Below are 19,247 nucleotides of genomic sequence, written 5' to 3'. Positions count from 1 at the left end.
TACAAGCAATGATCACACGCACGGCACAGCGGACACACCAGGAACCGCGGTGTTGGCCGTCGAATGGCGCTAGCTGCGCAGCATTTGTGCACCGCCGCCGTCAGTGTCAGCCAGTTTGCCGTGGCATACGGAGCTCCATCGCAGTCTTTAACACTGGTAGCATGCCGCGACAGCGTGGACGTGAACCGTATGTGCAGTTGACGGACTTTGAGCGAGGGCGTATAGTGGGCATGCGGGAGGCCGGGTGGACGTACCGCCGAATTGCTCAACACGTGGGGCGTGAGGTCTCCACAGTACATCGATGTTGTCGCCAGTGGTCGGCGGAAGGTGCACGTGCCCGTCAACCTGGGACCGGACCGCAGCGACGCACGGATGCACGCCAAGACCGTAGGATCCTACGCAGTGCCGTAGGGGACCGCACCGCCACTTCCCAGCAAATTAGGGACACTGTTGCTCCTGGGGTATCGGCGAGGACCATTCGCAACCGTCTCCATGAAGCTGGGCTACGGTCCCGCACACCGTTAGGCCGTCTTCCGCTCACGCCCCAACATCGTGCAGCCCGCCTCCAGTGGTGTCGCGACAGGCGTGAATGGAGGGACGAATGGAGACGTGTCGTCTTCAGCGATGAGAGTCGCTTCTGCCTTGGTGCCAATGATGGTCGTATGCGTGTTTGGCGCCGTGCAGGTGAGCGCCACAATCAGGACTGCATACGACCGAGGCACACAGGGCCAAAACCCGGCATCAAGGTGTGGGGAGCGATCTCCTACACTGGCCGTACACCACCGGTGATCGTCGAGGGGACACTGAATAGTGCACGGTACATCCAAACCGTCATCGAACCCATCGTTCTACCATTAATAGACCGGCAAGGGAACTTGCTGTTCCAACAGGACAATGCACGTCCGCATGTATCCCGTGCCACCCAACGTGCTCTAGAAGGTGTAAGTCAACTACCCTGGCCAGCAAGATCTCCGGATCTGTCCCCCATTGAGCGTGTTTGGGACTGGATGAAGCGTCGTCTCACGCGGTCTGCACGTCCAGCACGAACGCTGGTCCAACTGAGGCGCCAGGTGGAAATGGCATGGCAAGCCGTTCCACAGGACTACATCCAGCATCTCTACGATCGTCTCCATGGGAGAATAGCAGCCTGCATTGCTGCGAAAGGTGGATATACACTGTACTAGTGCCGACATTGTGCATGCTCTGTTGCCTGTGTCTATGTGCCTGTGGTTCTGTCAGTGTGATCATGTGATGTATCTGACCCCAGGAATGTGTCAATAAAGTTTCCCCTTCCTGGGACAATGAATTCACGGTGTTCTTATTTCAATTTCCAGGAGTGTATTTATTCATACGGAATATATTTTGGAAAGCGTTTTTGCTGTTTCACGCTGGATATTTCGTATTCGCGCTATGTTTGCTGCTGATGATAATGGAATGGGCGCAGGAAAGCAAGGACTCTAAGGGCTCTTCTACATTCGCGTCTCATACACGAGAAATTCTGTATGTAAATTGAAAATACATGTAGGTAACACTCCTCGCTGTGTTCCATGCGCAGATTTGTTACTCTCATTATTTGTCGGAAGAGCAGATGATGCATGTAGGAAATGTAAGCATATGCCCCAGGGAGATGGAATCAAATAAAATGCCACTGAAACTGCACATTAGAACATGTTTGTCTAAAGAAACGTTGAGAGAACTCTAGAAAACAACAGAATAGTTGAACACTACAGCGTTGTTGAAGGGTGTCTTCTCAGTTAGACATACGGTGGTCGGCTAGAACATTACGAGCACCTACCTAACAGCCGGTATGTTCACCTTTGGCTCGGATAACAGTGGCGACGTGTCATGGTCAAGACTCAGTAAGGCCCTTGTAGGTCGCACACATAAATCATAAATCAACTACTTCCCGTAAATTCCGCGGGAAGGAGGTGACGAGCTCTGATGCCACGTTCAGTCACATCCCAGATGGGTTCTCCCGTTTTCATATCTGGCGAGCAGACCAACTAGAACGCTCTACTGTGTACCTCGAACCACTCCATCACACTCCTGGACTTGTGAGACCGAGTATTATCATGCTGAGAAAGAGCCACTGCCGTCGGGAAACATTAGTGTCATGAAGGGTTTAAATGACTCTAACCACTATGGGACTTAACCGCTGAGGTCATCAGTGCCCTAGACTTAGAACTAGTTAAACCTAACTAACCTAAGGACATCACACACATCCATGCCCGAGGCAGGATTCGAACCTGCGACCATATCAGCAGCGCTGTTCTGGACTGAACCACCTAGAACTACTCGCCCACAGCGGACGGCGGCATGAAGGGATGTACGTGGTCTGCAACCAGTGTTTGATAATCCTCGGTCGTCATGGTGCTTTGCACCAGCTCCACTGGATCCAGGGATACCCAAATCAATGTTTCTCAGAGTATAATGGAGCCGCTACCATCTTGTCTCTACACAGCAGTGCAGGTATCAAGGAGCTGTACCCCTGGAAGACGATGGATTCGCGCCTTCCTAATGGCATGATGAATAAGGTATCGGGATTCATCAGACCTCATAACTCTCTACCACCGCATCAAGTACCGATGGACAAGTACCCATTTTAGTCGTTTTTGTCGATGTCGTCATGTTAACATTGGCGCATGCATGGGTCGTCGGGTACGGAGGTCCATCGTTAGGAAAGTTCGGTGCACTTTGTGCTCAGACACAGTCTGATGTTGGTACCATCATAGTTCACCACCTGTCTTGTTTTACCAGCCTGCCCAACCTTCGACGTCCAACAATTGTCAACAGGAGCTGCCGCCCATTTCCAGAATGTCTGGACGTTGTTTCACTTCGCTTTCGGCACGAGTGAAAACACTCACCACAGCACTCCTCCAACACCCGACAAGTCGTACACTTTCCGAAATGCTCGCGCCGAGCCTCCGGACCATCCCAAACTGCTCTCGGTCAAACTCCCATAGGTCACACGCCTTCCCCGTTCTACACACGAGCAGTACGTTCAGTGATACTGCATGCACCGTGCGTGTGTCTGACTAGCAGTCGTTCCTCGGCGGGTGATGCTATTATAGCCTAGACGGGTTCATATGGATAGTAGGTCTGTGGTCATAATGTTCTGGTTGAACAGTGTAGCTCACATATTGTGTTGAAAGATTCATCTTCTAAGCAACTTCTGCTAGTTTAGCTCGATGGGATGAGATGAACCAGTAGATCAGGCATTTCATTCGTCGTTATATGAAAGGAAATTACCAACTGGCCATGTATGATCAGCTTTTCTGTTCTTTCCGTAAATTGAGGAAAAATACGACTTGGTTTCGTCATTAAAATGCGTCCGTTTTCTCCCTGTTGCCTACGTTCAGATTCCTATCGCTATATGGTAACATTTGCAACACGCTGCAGCGAAGAAAAAGTGTGGGTCATTGCAAAGGATGGAGGAGGATAATGGAATCTGCTATACCAATGGAGGTTAAAGAGTTTTTCTGTGACTTTCTTAGGCTCAGGTAGAAAATTGCGTGTACTTCTCCGGATTTCGCACAAGTATTCAGAAGTTACTTACTTCAGTAGCACAATGAAGATGAGATGTTTGTTTTCACATGCACTGTCACTTTGAGATTCTTTCTTCGTTCACTTCTAAGTATGCAACTAACACTGTCATTGGACAGTGAGTCTGTTGATGCTTGAAGGCTACGCAGAGTACAAATAAATCGCAAGGGAAAAGAAACTGCAGCTGGTTGCTACTTCTGCTAGAAATATCCATAATATTACGAGGTCATTTGAAGGAGAAAGAAAATTTTCGGTGGTAATCCACACAGTTCTCCACCTACCACCGCAGCCATGTCATAGATCCCCCTAATCGTTGGGGCCAGTATGACGCTGACAGCAAGTAGTAAAGATCATTTCCTGGTTAGTTTTGCGATTTTAAAATGTGTAACGAAATTAACGATCCCACTAAGTGTGAGTTTCCGAATACACTAAAGTATGCCCTATCAAAATTCACACACAGATAAAAACCTATGTTTATCGAAAATGATGCGTTATGTTCAAAGTTGGACAAACGAATATGTTTGATGAAGAACGATCTGGCAGACACTCAATTGTGACTGATATCCGCGAATTAACGACTAAGGAATAAATTCAACATTTTTGTAGTTTCACTTTTGAAGAGCGGGGCTTGTGCTTTCCTCAAATTACATGATCGGTTCTTTGTGACATTGCTAGCAGTGATTTGTGCCACAGAAAAGGGTATGCCAGGTGGGCTCCTCGACCTATGACAAATGAACACAGACGACAACGAATGGAACTGCACCGACTTTTCCCACACGGTACTACTAGGACGGCGGGGAGCTTTTGAACGACATTCTTACTGGTGACGAGACTTTGGTTTCATGTAAAATTCCAAATACTACGCCAGTAAATGGAATAACTCCATTCACAACCTGCGACCAAACCAAACAAAGCACAAGAAATTCTGAGCACAAAAAAGGCAATAGCCACAGTGTTTTGTCATCGAAGGGGCGTCCCTCTTATTGATTTTATCCCTAAAGGAGAGACCACTAATGCAGTGGTCAACTGACAGAATATTTCAACGACTATTCAGCGCTGCCCGAAACAAACGGTGTGATACTGTTGTCCAAGGACGGTACTTCTTCACGATAACGATCAAAGCACTCTGCTGCGTTGAAGAAGGTTACTTTCGGCAGCTCAGTGAGAGATTTTTGAACATTCACGTTTAGCTGACTTGACCCGTAACTGCATGCTTGACAACCATGCATGGTCAAGCGTTTTGCCCAAAGTCCCCACGCTTCCACAAAGGGCAAGGATGCATTTACAAGCATCATTTCATACCTTTTCTGGGTAAACAAGCAATAATATAAAATGTAACAACTTCAGACGCGGCTGAAATATTTGTTGACAGTTTTCTTCTACAAATTTGATAACTTAAAATGTTTTCCGTATTTTTTTTTGCTGCAGTTGGTATTGCTTGCGCATGCGCGTCACTGATTTGTTCACGCAGACGCCCATCAGTGTCCATGCGAATTCCTCAGCGGAAGTCCGCAGCTCGTGGTCTAGCGGCTAGCGTTACTACCTCTGGATCACAGGGTCCCGGGTTCGATTCCCAACCGGTTTGGGAATTCTCTCTGCCCGGGGCCTGAGTGCTTGCGTTGACGTCATCATTTCGTAATCTTCATCATCATTATCATCATCCTTCGTGAAAGTGGCTGGACTGGACTATGTAAAAATTGGGCCTCTGTACGGGCGCTGATGACCACGCAGTTGAGCGCCCACAAACCAAACGTCATCATTCATATCGGAAGGTGTTCTGTGTGGTAGTTCTAAAGCTGCTGTTGAATTAATCCATATGTTCTTCGAGCGGAGCCCTTGTGAGTCAATCCGACAAGAAAGTAGGCAGTTACATTTACTTCGTTCGACAGTTCACAATTTCGTCCATACAAGGGAGCGTGACCTTTCAACAAGATGACGCACAACATTTTACGAAAATTGTGAGGGATTTTTGGTAGCATAAGTTTCCAGATCGCTGTATTGCGAGAGGTAGCCCACCGATACTTGACATCCTAGAAGCCCAGATATTACTCCGCTTGATTTTTTTCTGTGGGTGTTTATCAAGAACCAGAATTATCTGTCACCAGTTCGCGATCTACCAGAACTGTGCCAATGCATTCTTCTAGCTACCGCAAATGTTACGCCTGCGACGCTGCAAAACACTTGGAGAGAAATGAAATACAGATTATATGTCTGTCGGGCCGAGGTGCAGTAAGTGTTCAAAAAACATTTTGAGTTACCTTTCTTTTAGAAACATCCGTCAACAAATATTTCGGTTACTTCTGAATTTATTACATTTTATGTTACTGTATGTCTCGCCCGGACACCCTGTATCACGTACTCTGACAAAGATGCGCTCGCACCATTGGTCCAAGATAGCGATTTGTTTTGCAAACTGATCGAATTTTCCGCACTGTGCTAGCTGCTTTGGTGGATAACATACGGAGATAGATTCCTCAGCTTCAAATCTCTGATATTATTAAACTACAAACATGCAGCATTGCTCTATTGCCGGCCGAAGTGGCCGTGCGGTTAAAGGCGCTGCAGTCTGGAACTGCAAGACCGCTACGGTCGCAGGTTCGAATCCTGCCTCGGGCATGGATGTTTGTGATGTCCTTAGGTTAGTTAGGTTTAACTAGTTCTAAGTTCTAGGGGACTAATGACCTCAGCAGTTGAGTCCCATAGTGCTAAGAGCCATTTGAGCCATTGCTCTATTTGCAATAGAAGATGTCAATTCTGGTTCCACTGCATTCGATTCCGGTACAAATGTCAGAATATTGGGTGGAAGTGTTGTTCAGTATAATGAATATTTATGAGAGTTTGGAAAGTCATTGAATATTTGACAGATAAGTCTCAAACATTTCACGTAAACTGCCATATGTATTCGTAGGGGACAATGCGTTGACTTTGACGACTCATTTGCTAAAAACACAGCCAGAATTACTTGAACAGCATAGGAAAAAAGGAATACAACTACAAGTTATGCAGAGCACTTGTCGGCATAATTTAGAAATTTTCACACCGCTATAAATTTTGTAGTAGATCGTATCGATAGCTAGCCGCGGTGGCTGAGCGGTTCTAGGCGCTTCAGTCCGGAACCGCGCGACTGCTACGGTCGCAGGTTTGAATTTTGCCTTGGGCATGGATGTGTGTGATGTCCTTAATTTATTTAGATTTAAGTAGTTCTTCGTTCTAGGGGACTGATGACCTCAGATGTTAAGTCCCATAGTGCTCAGAGCCATTTGAACCATTTGAAGACCCTATCGAAAAAGTAATGAAAATAATGACAGCGCTAATGCAACCAACTCTCTCTAAAGTTGAGAAACCCTGCCACTTACTTTTTTTGGTTCTAAATTATTTACAGGGCTTTTGATGGGTTCGTGCTGATGCAAAAACTTAAAGAACCGAAAATATTCTAGCACTGGTTTATATACCTGATAAACAGCAGCCACTAATTTATAACCACTTTCCATTTTTGGTTCTTTGCATACGGTAATATGATCTCAGTCAATGTATATTGTTTTAGTACTAGGTTTTTCTTTGCTGTAAAATAAATTTCTAGATATGTAACAAAAAGACGATACTCAGCGTCCACTTTTGCTTTATCTCGATACGTCTTTCATTTGATATTTTACATAAATGGCTGGCTTCCACAAGCACGAATAAAATCTTCCAGAAATTCGCGGATTCATACAGATCGCTCGAGCGGTGCATGTAAAAGCCTCCCTGTTGTGAGTACACACTCGGAAGCTGGTGCACGTTGTATGCTTTCGTATATGTTATCTGGAGACATTGGTGTGAATGAAGTGACAATACTTTATTCCTTTTCTCTCGATAACACGAGGAACACGCTTCCCATGTACAGCCGCTGAACTACAGAAATCGCTGTGAAGCACACTGTGCAGTTTCACGTTGGTCCATTCACTTAGTGCGTCAGTTTGACTCGGAAATCTGTGGATCTTATTACCTGGTGTAATACTAGATTTTTTTTCCTACACCTATGTATCCGATGATTTTAATTTGATGGCAAGCTGAGAAATAGCGAGAACAACCACCTACATAACACTAAAACCAGAAGATCTACGGCATTTATAAGGGAGTACTCCTTTATACTCGTCTCCCGGAGTAACAGTACACACGGACCTGCACCTGGTGCAGTGTGTGATCCGTATCGTGCGCTCTCCGATGTTCCGAGATACGTCCCACCACTCAATGCGTCGCACCCTGATAAACCCCATTCGGCCCACGTTTATGGTTTCGCCTTCATAAAGCTTGGACGGACGACAAAGAACCTCACTTACGATTCACGGCTCTCTCTCTCTCTCTATCCGTCTCCCTCACTCACTCACTTACACACACACACACACACACACACTCACACACACACACACAGAGAGAGAGAGAGAGAGAGAGAGAGAGAGAGAGAGAGAGATACCAGTCTTTCTCAGACCACCTCCTTCTCACGTTCCTTCTCTCGATCTTTCTCGTCCTGCATCCAAGCGAAAGATGAGGAGGCGGGCGGTGGAGTGGGCAGAGAGCTGCTCCGCGTTAACGCCGGTATTAGCGCTACGAGATTGCCGAGGCGTGTATTTTTACCGTCACCAGGCGCGCGACGCGAGGCCAATGTAGGCCACTGCGGGATCAGCTGACAGTCGCTGCAGAGCACGGGTCGCTTTCCTCGTCACTAACACGAGAAAAGGCGCCTCTCTTGTCAGTGCAAGATTACACAGCAGTTCACACCTAAATTTATAGAACGGCATCTCGAAACTACCAAAAGCTGCTGCGATGTGTATTAGTTTGCGGAACCTATTTTTGGTCAAGGACCCTACTTCAACACACGGACAAGATTGTTGTTGTTGTGGTCTTCAGTCCTGAGACTGGTTTGATGCAGCTCTCCATGCTACTCTATCATGAGAAAGCTTCATCTCACAGTACTTACTGCAACCTATATCCTTTTGAATCTGCTTAGTGTATTCACCTCTTGGTCTCCTTCTACGATTTTTACCCTCCACGCTGCCCTCCAATGCTAAATTTCTGATTCATTGATCCCTCAGAACATGTCCTATTAACCAGTCCTTTCTTCTTGTCAAGTTGTGCCACAAACGCCCCTTCTACCCAATTCTGTTCAATACCTCCTTATTAGTTATGTGATCTACCCATCCGATCTTCAGCATTCTTCTGTAGCACCACATTTCGAAAGCTTCTATTCTATTCTCTTCTCGTCCAAACTATTTATCGTCCAAGTTTCACTTGCATACATGGCTACACTCCATACAAATACTTTAAGAAACGACTTCCTGACACTTCCTGACACTTATACTCGATGTTAACAAATTTCTCTCCTTCAGAAACGCTTTCCTTGTCATAGCCAGTCTACATTTTATATCCTCTCTACTTCGACCATCATCAGTTATTTTGCTCGCCAAACAGCAAAACTCCTTTACTACTGTAAGAGTCTCATTTCCTAATCTAATTCCCTTAGCAACACCCGACTTAATTCAACTACATTCCACTATCCTCGTTTTACTTTTGTTGATGTTCATGTTATATCCTCCTTTTAAGACACTGTCCATTCCGTTCAACTGCTCTTCCAAGTCCTTTGATGTCTCTGACAGAATTACAATGTCATCGGCGAACCTCAAAGTTTTTATTTCTTCTCCATAGATTTTAATACCTACTCCGAATTTTTCTTTTGTTTCCTTTACTGCTTGCTCAATATACGGATGAAATAATATCGGGGTCAGTCTACAATCCTGTCTCATTTCCTTCCCAACCACTGCTTCCCTTTCACGCCCCTCGACTCTTGTAACTGCCATATTGTTTCTGTACAAATTGTAAATAGCCTTTCGCTCCCTGTATTTTACCCCTGTCACCTTCAGAATTTGAAAGAGAGTATTCCAGTCAACATTGTCATTGGCTTTCTCTAAGTCTACAAATGCTAGAAATGTAGGTTTGCCTTTCCTTAATCTTTCTTCTAAGATAAGTCGTAAAGTCAGTATTGCCTTACGTGTTCCAATATTTCTACGGAATCCAAACTGATCTTCCCCGAGGTCGACTTCTACCAGTTTTTCCATTCGTCTGTAAAGAATTCGCGTTAGTATTTTGCAGCTGTGACTTATTAAACTGATTGTTCGGTAATTTTCACATATATCAACACCTGCTTTTGAATTATTATATTCTTCTTGAAGTCTGAGGGTATTTCGCCTGTCCGGACACCATTACGTAACGTTAAAGGAAGGTTTCTTGGCGTCAACGACATTTTCACAATCAGTTGCAGCGTCTGTCAGACTAGGACCCGATGTGTTACCACATTTTTCTGTCAATCACAAATATAAGCTGGTCAGAAGTGTTCCGCCACCTATGCAATGCGGAACTGACCACTAGATGACACGAGGCCGAACCCACCAGTATTTTAGATATCACCTCTTAAGTGAAACTCCCCATCGCAACCCCCTCAGATGTAGTGGTAAGATGTCGTATTGGATAGTCCATCAAAAACTGAACACAGATCAAGTATGAAAACACGAAGAGGGTGCACTGAACTTTGGAAAACAGAAGAAAAATAGGAGCAGTGAACACTCCGAGATGAATATGTGCAACATCGAGCGGGCGATCTTGAATGGTCATATGGTTACGGCGTTGCGTTGCAAGGGGGGAGGGGGGGGGATCCGTGTTCAAACCTCCCTCGTGCCCCCTATTTCTCCCACAAATTTACTAAATGTCCGTCCGGTCATTAACTTGTCAGTTCGCTGTACTGAAACTTGTGTCTGTCGTGGTGTAACGTCGGTCTGCATCAGCGAAGGATAAGAAAAGAACCTCCAGACGTACGTAACCCTATTTGTTCTACATAAGTACCACATGTTATGCCTCTTGCATTCCGCTTTGGAAGTTTTGAATCTTGAATTCCTTTATTTTGACGTAGTTCACGCCCGTCTGTTTGCTGTTTTCAGATATGTGAGAAGCCCTTGCAGCATCTCACCTGCTCCCAGTATTCCTCATTTTTACTTGTGACGCTAACACGTTTTTACCACGTGACTCATATTCTCTACCCAATGTAATACTACAGAAGAAGAACAGACACGTCAGTGACCGGACGGAAAGTTCATAATTTTGTGAAAAGAAAACAGGGCATGAGGAAGATTTGAAGCCGGATATCCCCCCTTCGCAGTTCAACACCATAACCAAATAACCACGTAAACACGACGCCGTGTTCATTCTGTTCACTCGAGGAACACATGTAGATCTTGGACCATTTCTATTTTACTTTTTTTTTTCACAGTTCAGTACACCTTCCTCCTATTTTCTTGCTTGATCTGTGTTCAGTTTTTCACGGGCTATCCACTGGGCCATGTTACCATTACATCTTAGGGGGCCGTGATGGGGAGATTCCCATGTCAGTAGCACCTCCATTAAGGACATTTCAACATTTTTATAGGGGCCCACGTCAACTTCGGATGGCGAGTGCAGGAATTTGCATGTAGGGCAACAGAGAACATTAGAAATTAAAATTGTAAAGTAGCCACAAGTCGTACGTTACTTTTTTTTACTTTTATGACTTTCATTCGAACAACGCGAGAAAATTCAGTATTTTGGAGATATTATACTCTACACCAACTTGCAACGTGATATTCTACATTACTTAGCCGAGAGCCAGAAGTTGCAGATATGTTGTTGTTGTTGTGGTCTTCAGTCCTGAGACTGGTTTGATGCAGCTCTCCATGCTACTCTATCCTGTGCAAGCTTCTTCATCTCCCAGTACCTACTGCAGCCTACATCTTTCTGAATCTACTTAGTGTATTCATCTCTTGGTCTCCCTCTACGATTTTTACCCTCCACGCTGCCCTCCAATACTAATTTGTGATCCCTTGATGCCTCAGAACATGTCCTACCAACCGATCCCTCCTTCTGGTCAAGTTGTGCCACAAACTCCTCTTCTCCCCAATTCTATTCGATACCTCCTCATTAGTTATGTGATCTACCAATCTAATTTTCAGCATTCTTCTGTAGCACCATATTTCAAAAGCTTCTATTCTCTTCTTGTCTAAACTATTTATCGTCCGTGCTTCACTTCCATACATGGCTACACTCCATACAAATACTTTCAGAAATGACTTCCTGACACAATTAAATGTATACTCGATGTTAACAAATTTCTCTTCTACAGAAACGCTTTCCTTGCGATTGCCAGTCTATATTTTATATCCTCTCTACTTCGACCACTATCAGTTATTTTGCTCCCGAAATAGCAAAACTCCTCTACTACTGTAAGTGTCTCATTTCCTAATCTAATTCCCTCAGTATCACCCGACTTAATTCAACTACATTCCATTATCCTCGTTTTGTTTTTGTTGATGTTCATCTTATACCCTCCTTTCGAGACACTGTCCATTCCGTTCAACTGCTCGTCCAAGTAATTTGCTGTCTGACTGAATTACAATGTAATCCGCGAACCTCGAAGTTTTTATTTCTTCTCCATGAATTTTAATACCTACTCCGTACTTTTCTTTTGTTTCCTTTACTGCTTGCTCAGTATACAGATTGAATAACATCGGAGACAGGCTACAACCCTGTCTCACTCCCTTCCCAACCACTGCTTCCCTTTAATGTCCCTCGACTCTTATAACTGCCATCTGTTTGTGTACAAATTGTAAATAGCCTTTCGCTCCCTGTATGTTACCCCTGCCACCTTCAGAATTTGAAAGAGAGTATTCCAGTCAACATTGTCAAAAGCTTTCTCTAAGTCTAGAAATGTAGGTTTGCCTTTCCTTAATCTTTCTTCTAAGATAAGTCGTAGGGTCAGTATTGCGTTACAGATATAGGGCTGCTGTTAGTATCACCGTAGTACATAGAATGAAATAAGTTGGTCGTGTACAGTTAACATTAACTGTCTGAGATTAAACAGTAAGATATAGCATTGCCTGTAGGGCGGGTCAAAGCCCTATGGATAAGCGCATCGGTTTAAACTACCTGATGAAGCATAATGTAAAATAATATTGTACAAAAAAACAGTAATGTCACTAAACTATCGAAAATATCCGCTCTCTTATTGGCCGTTCTCATGTAAAAGTCTAAATAGTATGCCTGGTTACTAAAATAATTTTATAAATGTTGTTGTAAATGTCAACATGAATGGTCGGTCTGCCGTCTTATTTAAATGCGAAAACTTCCTGCACCGTAATTTGAATTTTCTTATGTTTTCAATCACAATAAACTCAAATAATGCAATATTTAGACGAATAATATTTCTGTGTTCGACTTCTGCAAACTTACGTTTAGTTGTAATTAATGTTAATGATTTTGACGAGGATGTACAAATACTACTGACTGTCAATGTCTGAGAAAACGGCAGTTTTAATTTTCGTTTTTATGCCAATTTCAAAGGTATTTGTAACCAGTTATGAATCTTAAAAATGTGTCAATGCTCGAAATAGCGGCGGCTCTATACCATATTTATGACGTCATCAGAGAAAACATGTGTGGTATTCCTAACTGCCGTCTGGTTGAAGAACGAAAGTTCAATGAAGTTTGAAATTTGTTATTTTCTTGAGTACACGCAAATACGTATATTTTCCAAACACGTACATTGGTCAAAATGGTTCAAATGGCTCAGAGCACTATAGGACTTAACATCTGAGGTCATCAGCCCCTTAGAACTACTTAAACCTAACTAACCTAAGGACATCACACACATATATGCCAGAGGAAGGGCCGCGCGCGGTGCTCTAGCGGTTCTAGGCGCGCAGTCCGGAACCGCGCGACTGCTACGGTCGCAGGTTCGAATCCTGCCTCGGGCATGGATGTGTGTGATGTCCTTAGGTTAGTTAGGCTTAAGTAGTTCTAAGTTCTAGGGGACTGATGACCACAGATGTTAAGTCTCATAGTGCTCAGAGCCATTTGAACCATTTGAACAAGAGGAAGCATTCGAACCTGCGACCATAGCGGTCGCGCGGTTCCAGACTGAAGCGCCTAGCACCGCTCGGCCACACTGGCCGGCATGTACGTTGTAAATAAATATTTATGTTGTAAATAAACTGCTATCCATTTACTGCTATATCTAATCTACTTTAACAAACGTTAGTTTGAATGGCATTAATAACCTGTTATTTGCATGCCATATGTGTATTTACACCCAAAAAATTTGCAGGTATAATTTTTTTTAGTATATCGTTAGAAAATTAATTGATAATCAGTTAGGTTTTTTAGACTTGTATGTGTGAACCCACGAAAAAGTGGCTAATATTTGACGTAATTTTATGATAATAGTGTCATTGTACAACATTACTGAGACAGCAACAAAGCACATCTTTGCAATTTTTGGGCCGTTTGTACAGGAACCGGCTTCGTCGGATGAAATTAGGACAGCAATGGCTCGTGATTCGTGAATAAGTAGAATTTTCTGCCATACAAATAGTGGTGGAATTTGGTGACACCATATACAATAGCCAGTGCCTCTTTATTCGTGAATAGTTACACTGAGCTTTGTAGAAGGCATCATTGAAAAGCTTTTTGGCACTGATCTATCCAAACAAGAGGGACCTTCTTGCGACGCAAACGATGCAATGCAGCTGCTATTTGTGCAGCATTCGGTATGAACCGAATATAGTAGTTCATTTTCCCTAGGACTGGCTGCAATTCTGTGACACTGCGAGGAACTGGCAGGTCACGTATGACTAACATGTGAGACTGAAGAGGATGTACACCTAGAGAGTTTATGACATGACCAATATACTGTAACTCAGATTTAAAAAAAAAATCACACTTATCCTGTCTACACTTTAGTTTTGCACCAATTAATGCACGAAGCAAAGCACGAAAATTGCATTGTATTTTTCAAGAGCACGAGCTGCCACGACAATATCGTGCAAATAGTTTGAACAGTTTGGTAGTTGAGCAGTCTGCTGTTAAAAATACCATTGGAAAAGGGCGTTTGCTGAAGCACTTCCAAAAGACATACGCAAATTTTTATACAAGCTCTAATGAGTGTTCACAGCTAACCTTTTTTGAGATTGTTCATCTAGTAGTATTGCATTACGTAAATAAATTTTTGAAAGTAGCCACCAGTGCCTAATCTATGCATGAGATCCTATGGGCGTAGCAATGGATAAGTATCAATCACAGTTTGTGGGTTGCCTGTAGACGTAAAGTCAACACATAGACGAATGCGACCTATAGGTTTGGGGAGCAAAACCAGTGGAATTGCCTACTGACTAGCTGATATAGGCGCAATAACTCCGCTATCTTGCAATCCCTTCAGTTCAGCAGCGACTTAGTTCCGTAATGCAATGGGAACAGTTCCGGACCGACCAAATTTCAGCTGATCATTGTCTTTTATAGCAATATGCGATAAAAACGGTTAGCCTTGCCTAAACCATCAGAAAAGAGTTCAGGACAGCTCTCGCAAAGTAAAAGGCGCGTGGTAGGCCATAGCAGCCGAGGATACACAGAGTCTGACGCGCCCAAGCCAATACAATGCAGTTTGTAAACAGCTGTACGCTGCAGTCGCCACTGAATTTTCTATTAGCCGATTTCCACTAACAGCAAGCAATAAAGAAAACTCCAATGCAAAACAACTATTTCCGCCAGTGACAACGCGCAATGAAGAGACAAAGAAAATGAACACCCTTTCTCCTCTTCCTCATATCCAATGACAGCACTCCTCTATAGTATATATGTAATTAAACTTGGAGCCATTCGGCAGTTAGCAATACACCTTGAAAAGAGGCGTTTGCTACAGTCGTCGAAACGTCGGAATTTTATAGTTGACAGTGCGGTCACAAACCCAGGAGAAAAAAATGGCTCTGAGCACTATGGGACTCAACTGCTGAGGTCATAAGTCCCCTAGAACTTAGAACTACTTAAACCTAACTAACCTAAGAACATCACACACATCCATGCCCGAGGCAGGATTCGAACCTGCGACCGTAGCGGTCACGCGATTTCAGACTGAAGCGCCTAGAACCGCACGGCCACACCGGCCGGCCAAACCCAGGAGAATTTTGTTGATTGTGACAACGGCTGCGGACGCCTACGTTTACAAATCAATTACATTGTGCAAGATCGCTTCACACAACATACCATCTGTATAAGAAGCTCCACAAGCACATCTTAATTTGCATTTCCTCGTCGTACCCTGCAAATCTGTTATCCACTCGCGATAAGTTTGCTCTGCCCGTTCCTTGCAGCGAAAGAATTGATACCTAGCTGCTACCACATTCACTTGTTGGTCATAATAGCTAGAGAACCTACAACCTGATCGTAGGAAAGTTCGCTTGGAGAGGCGTTAAAGGAACAATTCATGATTGTGGTGAAAGACTGCACTTCCTATGGTTGACAAAAAGTAAAGTAGTTTCGCAGTACCTGCTGCGTTGTGGGCTTCAAATTGCTGCATCCAATGCAAACACTCCTCGTTTTTTTCATTAAACTTGCGAAAGGGTGGTATGGTAGTCGGAACTACAGTTTTATTTTGCGCTGCGGTGACCGCTTGAGCTATTGTATCATGTTTATCAGCGTGGCGAATTGCCGGGTCTGAAATTGAAACATCTGTCTAGAATGTGATTTTCCCTCTGCAGTGGAGTGTGCGCTAATATGAAACTTCCTGGCAGATTAAAACTGTGTGCCGGACCGAGACTCGAACTTAGGACCTTTGAAACATCTGTGTTAGCTGCATTGCATCTATTTCTTGCAGATGAGGTGCCTGAGCAGGCGGTGAGAGAGATGGGTTGTTCATATTGGAAGAGAGAAATGCAATAGACAGACAAGGCAAGCAATAAAAATAAGCACGCAAGCAAAGAAAATTTCTGCAATGCCCACCTGAAGACACTGATTAGCAAAAACCACAATAAGACACTACTTAAGTAAGTAAACACACCCCTACAAAGAAAAGACAAAGTAGAAGTAACGCGCCACCAAAACAAAATCCGTGGCCGCCTGGCACTGGGTTCTTCTTCTAACTCGTCGCTAAATGATAAATCCTGTTTAGCCGTCAACTCTGGGGAGTCTAGGACACCTGCTTTCTAAAATCGCTAGACAACATCCAAGTAAATCATATCAATGAGTTTTATTAGAATACGATGAATGACAATACTAAACTTTGAGAATTACACACATTGGTCGCAATCAAAGGGCGACATCCTAAATAAACAAGCTTCTTCAGTATAACAATTCTAATACAAGCGAATTAATTAGCTTTGTTTCTATTCAGGTCGCTAGTCTTGACGCTTTACTTCGAGTGAGTCGCAGCCAGTCGGGCGCGGCGCGTATGTTCTGTTCGAACAGAGGCCGTTGCTGTCACGTTGTTGTCCTGGAGAGAGGTCGGTCAGCGTGGATTTGGCTGACGTCTTCTTCAAAGCCCTCTTTTCTCTCTCGTTCCTGACTGAGTGCTGGTACTTGACTTTACGCCATAGCAAAAAGTGGCCCGTAGGTACGATTGGATATCAATTTGTGGCAGCATTAACGGGGGCAGGAAACGACCTACAGTTACATACTAGAGCATCAGCAACTGCCGAGGCAGCCGGTCGGCCGAACCTTGGAGTATATTTACACATTCTTCGCGACTGACAAGAGTTGTTAGCAGAGGTCCGTCTGGTCACAGCGCTAACTGGCCACCCAGGTCTCCTGATGTGATACTGTGCGACAGTGTGGGGAGCCTTCAAGTCTAAAGTGCATCGCGACAACCCTCATAGTCTTCAAGAACTGCAGCAGAACGTTTCGGATGAGACTGCATCAATTCCAGCAGTCCAGCTTCGATCCACCTTCAACAACTTGCTGCCCAATCCCAGTAGTGGCAAGGGATGAGTGGTGGTCACCTTCAACATCTGCTATAATCAGATGAGTACTGTGTTTCCTTTCCTTTGATGTGTTCCTTTGTACCCTGAAGCTCTGTTCTCCAGGCCAGTTTTATTTGCCTCGCCCTGCACAATATTCAACGATTCACTTCCACTCCTCCAGACCGACCCGAAAAAGTTCCACAGCAAATCATTCACGTAAATATGACGTTATTAAAAACGTGACACAGGACTTTCATCGATACTCCTGTACTAGTTCACAATGGAGATACGAGATAGCCGAGATAACGTAACTCGTCCACTGGCTGCCGCTGATAATTAACAAATGGAGACACAAGGAAAATGCACAACGCTCATTCACTCAACCGTCTTTATTTTAAAATTTGTGTGACTGCAGTATACACTGACTAAGAGAAGGTATGAACAGTACTCATCTATCGAGTATACAATTTAGCAGCAAATTCAATAATGTTACTTTACTTACAACACTAGTAAATTTAGCATAGTACTGTAGCACATTTAAACGATAAGTTGTGTGGGTCTTTGACACACTGCATGAACATTACTTTTTCTTTAGTGTGCTTGAATGTGGCGTAAGGTGTAACACTACCTCTACAGAGAGCTAATGCCATGAGTTTACTCTTAATTTCAGCAAGCGGACGAGTGACAGCATTACTTACGGAAAATTCTTTCACAGTTAAGTGTTCAGCAGAGGTCTCATAGAACAACTTTCAGACAATGTCTACACCATTCCACTGTTGAATATCGCATAGGAAAAGCGACACTCGCGTCTCTCGCCTCAAGACCCGATTGCTCTTATTTTATGACGACGGAAGGTGGTAGTCAACGAAGTATTATGGCATTCAGAGGAGAAAGTTGCTGACTGAAATTTTTGTAAAAAAAGGTCACGTAACAACGATAATACAAAACGAGCAGCGCTGTTCTGTACTTTATCAAATATTCCATCAATCCTATCGCACAACGATCCGATTTCGCTCACCAGTACTCCAGAAGAGACCGAACAAACGTAGTGTAGCTAGTAATTGGTCTCATTAGTAGATTTGCTGTTTGTTCTAAGTGTTTTGCCAATAAAACACAAATGTTGGTTAGCCCGTCCTGCTCCTCGTCCACACTGTAACCTCCACCGCCAGCGCTACACTTCCTGTTTGATAGTTTCCATGTAAGTTGTTTACACATGAAATTCCTAAGAGTTCAGTTGCATCGGCAACCTTTTCATTTGTGAGATTTGTTATTTATCCGAAATTGAACATAATTTTTACTACTCTCGCGGAGAACGAGAAACTTTATTTGTTCAAGTTTAATTTCCACTTTTCCCACCATATCATGTTTATTTAATTTTATAATTCTTTTTGATGTTCTTTCTACTTTACTGAGCAGCATCATCTGCGAACAATGTAAGAGGACTGCTTAAGTTTTCTTCTAAATCGTTTATGTAAATGAAGAGCAACACAGAGCCTATAACAAATTATGTTTTATTACTGTATCGCTCAATGCGAATTTCCACGGAAGTTTATATACTTTAAGACTCTGTTGAGGACGTTTTACGAGAAATAGAAGCTTCGTTAAAAGAGTGAACTTCCGATTCACGAAAAATCACTCGCGCTAATTCGTACGCGATATCTTTCAAGAGTAGAAGCAGGTGCACTGATACATTCTATCTTGTTAGATTTGCGTAAGGCATTTTACAGAGTACTTCACTATCTTCCTCGGTGTATGATTTAGATGATCGAGATTTGAGTTATAGACTCTGATACTTAATCCCAGACAGCCTATCTTCTTCCCTTGCGTTTATCCTGTACCTACACTGGGAAGGTATGGCATTGTTAATGTTAGAGGGTGGCCGGATGCCTTCCTTCTCCTACCCTCTTTTTCCCCTGGGAC

Source organism: Schistocerca americana, chromosome 5, assembly GCF_021461395.2.
Source record: "Schistocerca americana isolate TAMUIC-IGC-003095 chromosome 5, iqSchAmer2.1, whole genome shotgun sequence".
Taxonomy (NCBI): Eukaryota; Metazoa; Arthropoda; class Insecta; order Orthoptera; family Acrididae; genus Schistocerca; species Schistocerca americana.
This window is presented reverse-complemented; position numbering follows the sequence as displayed.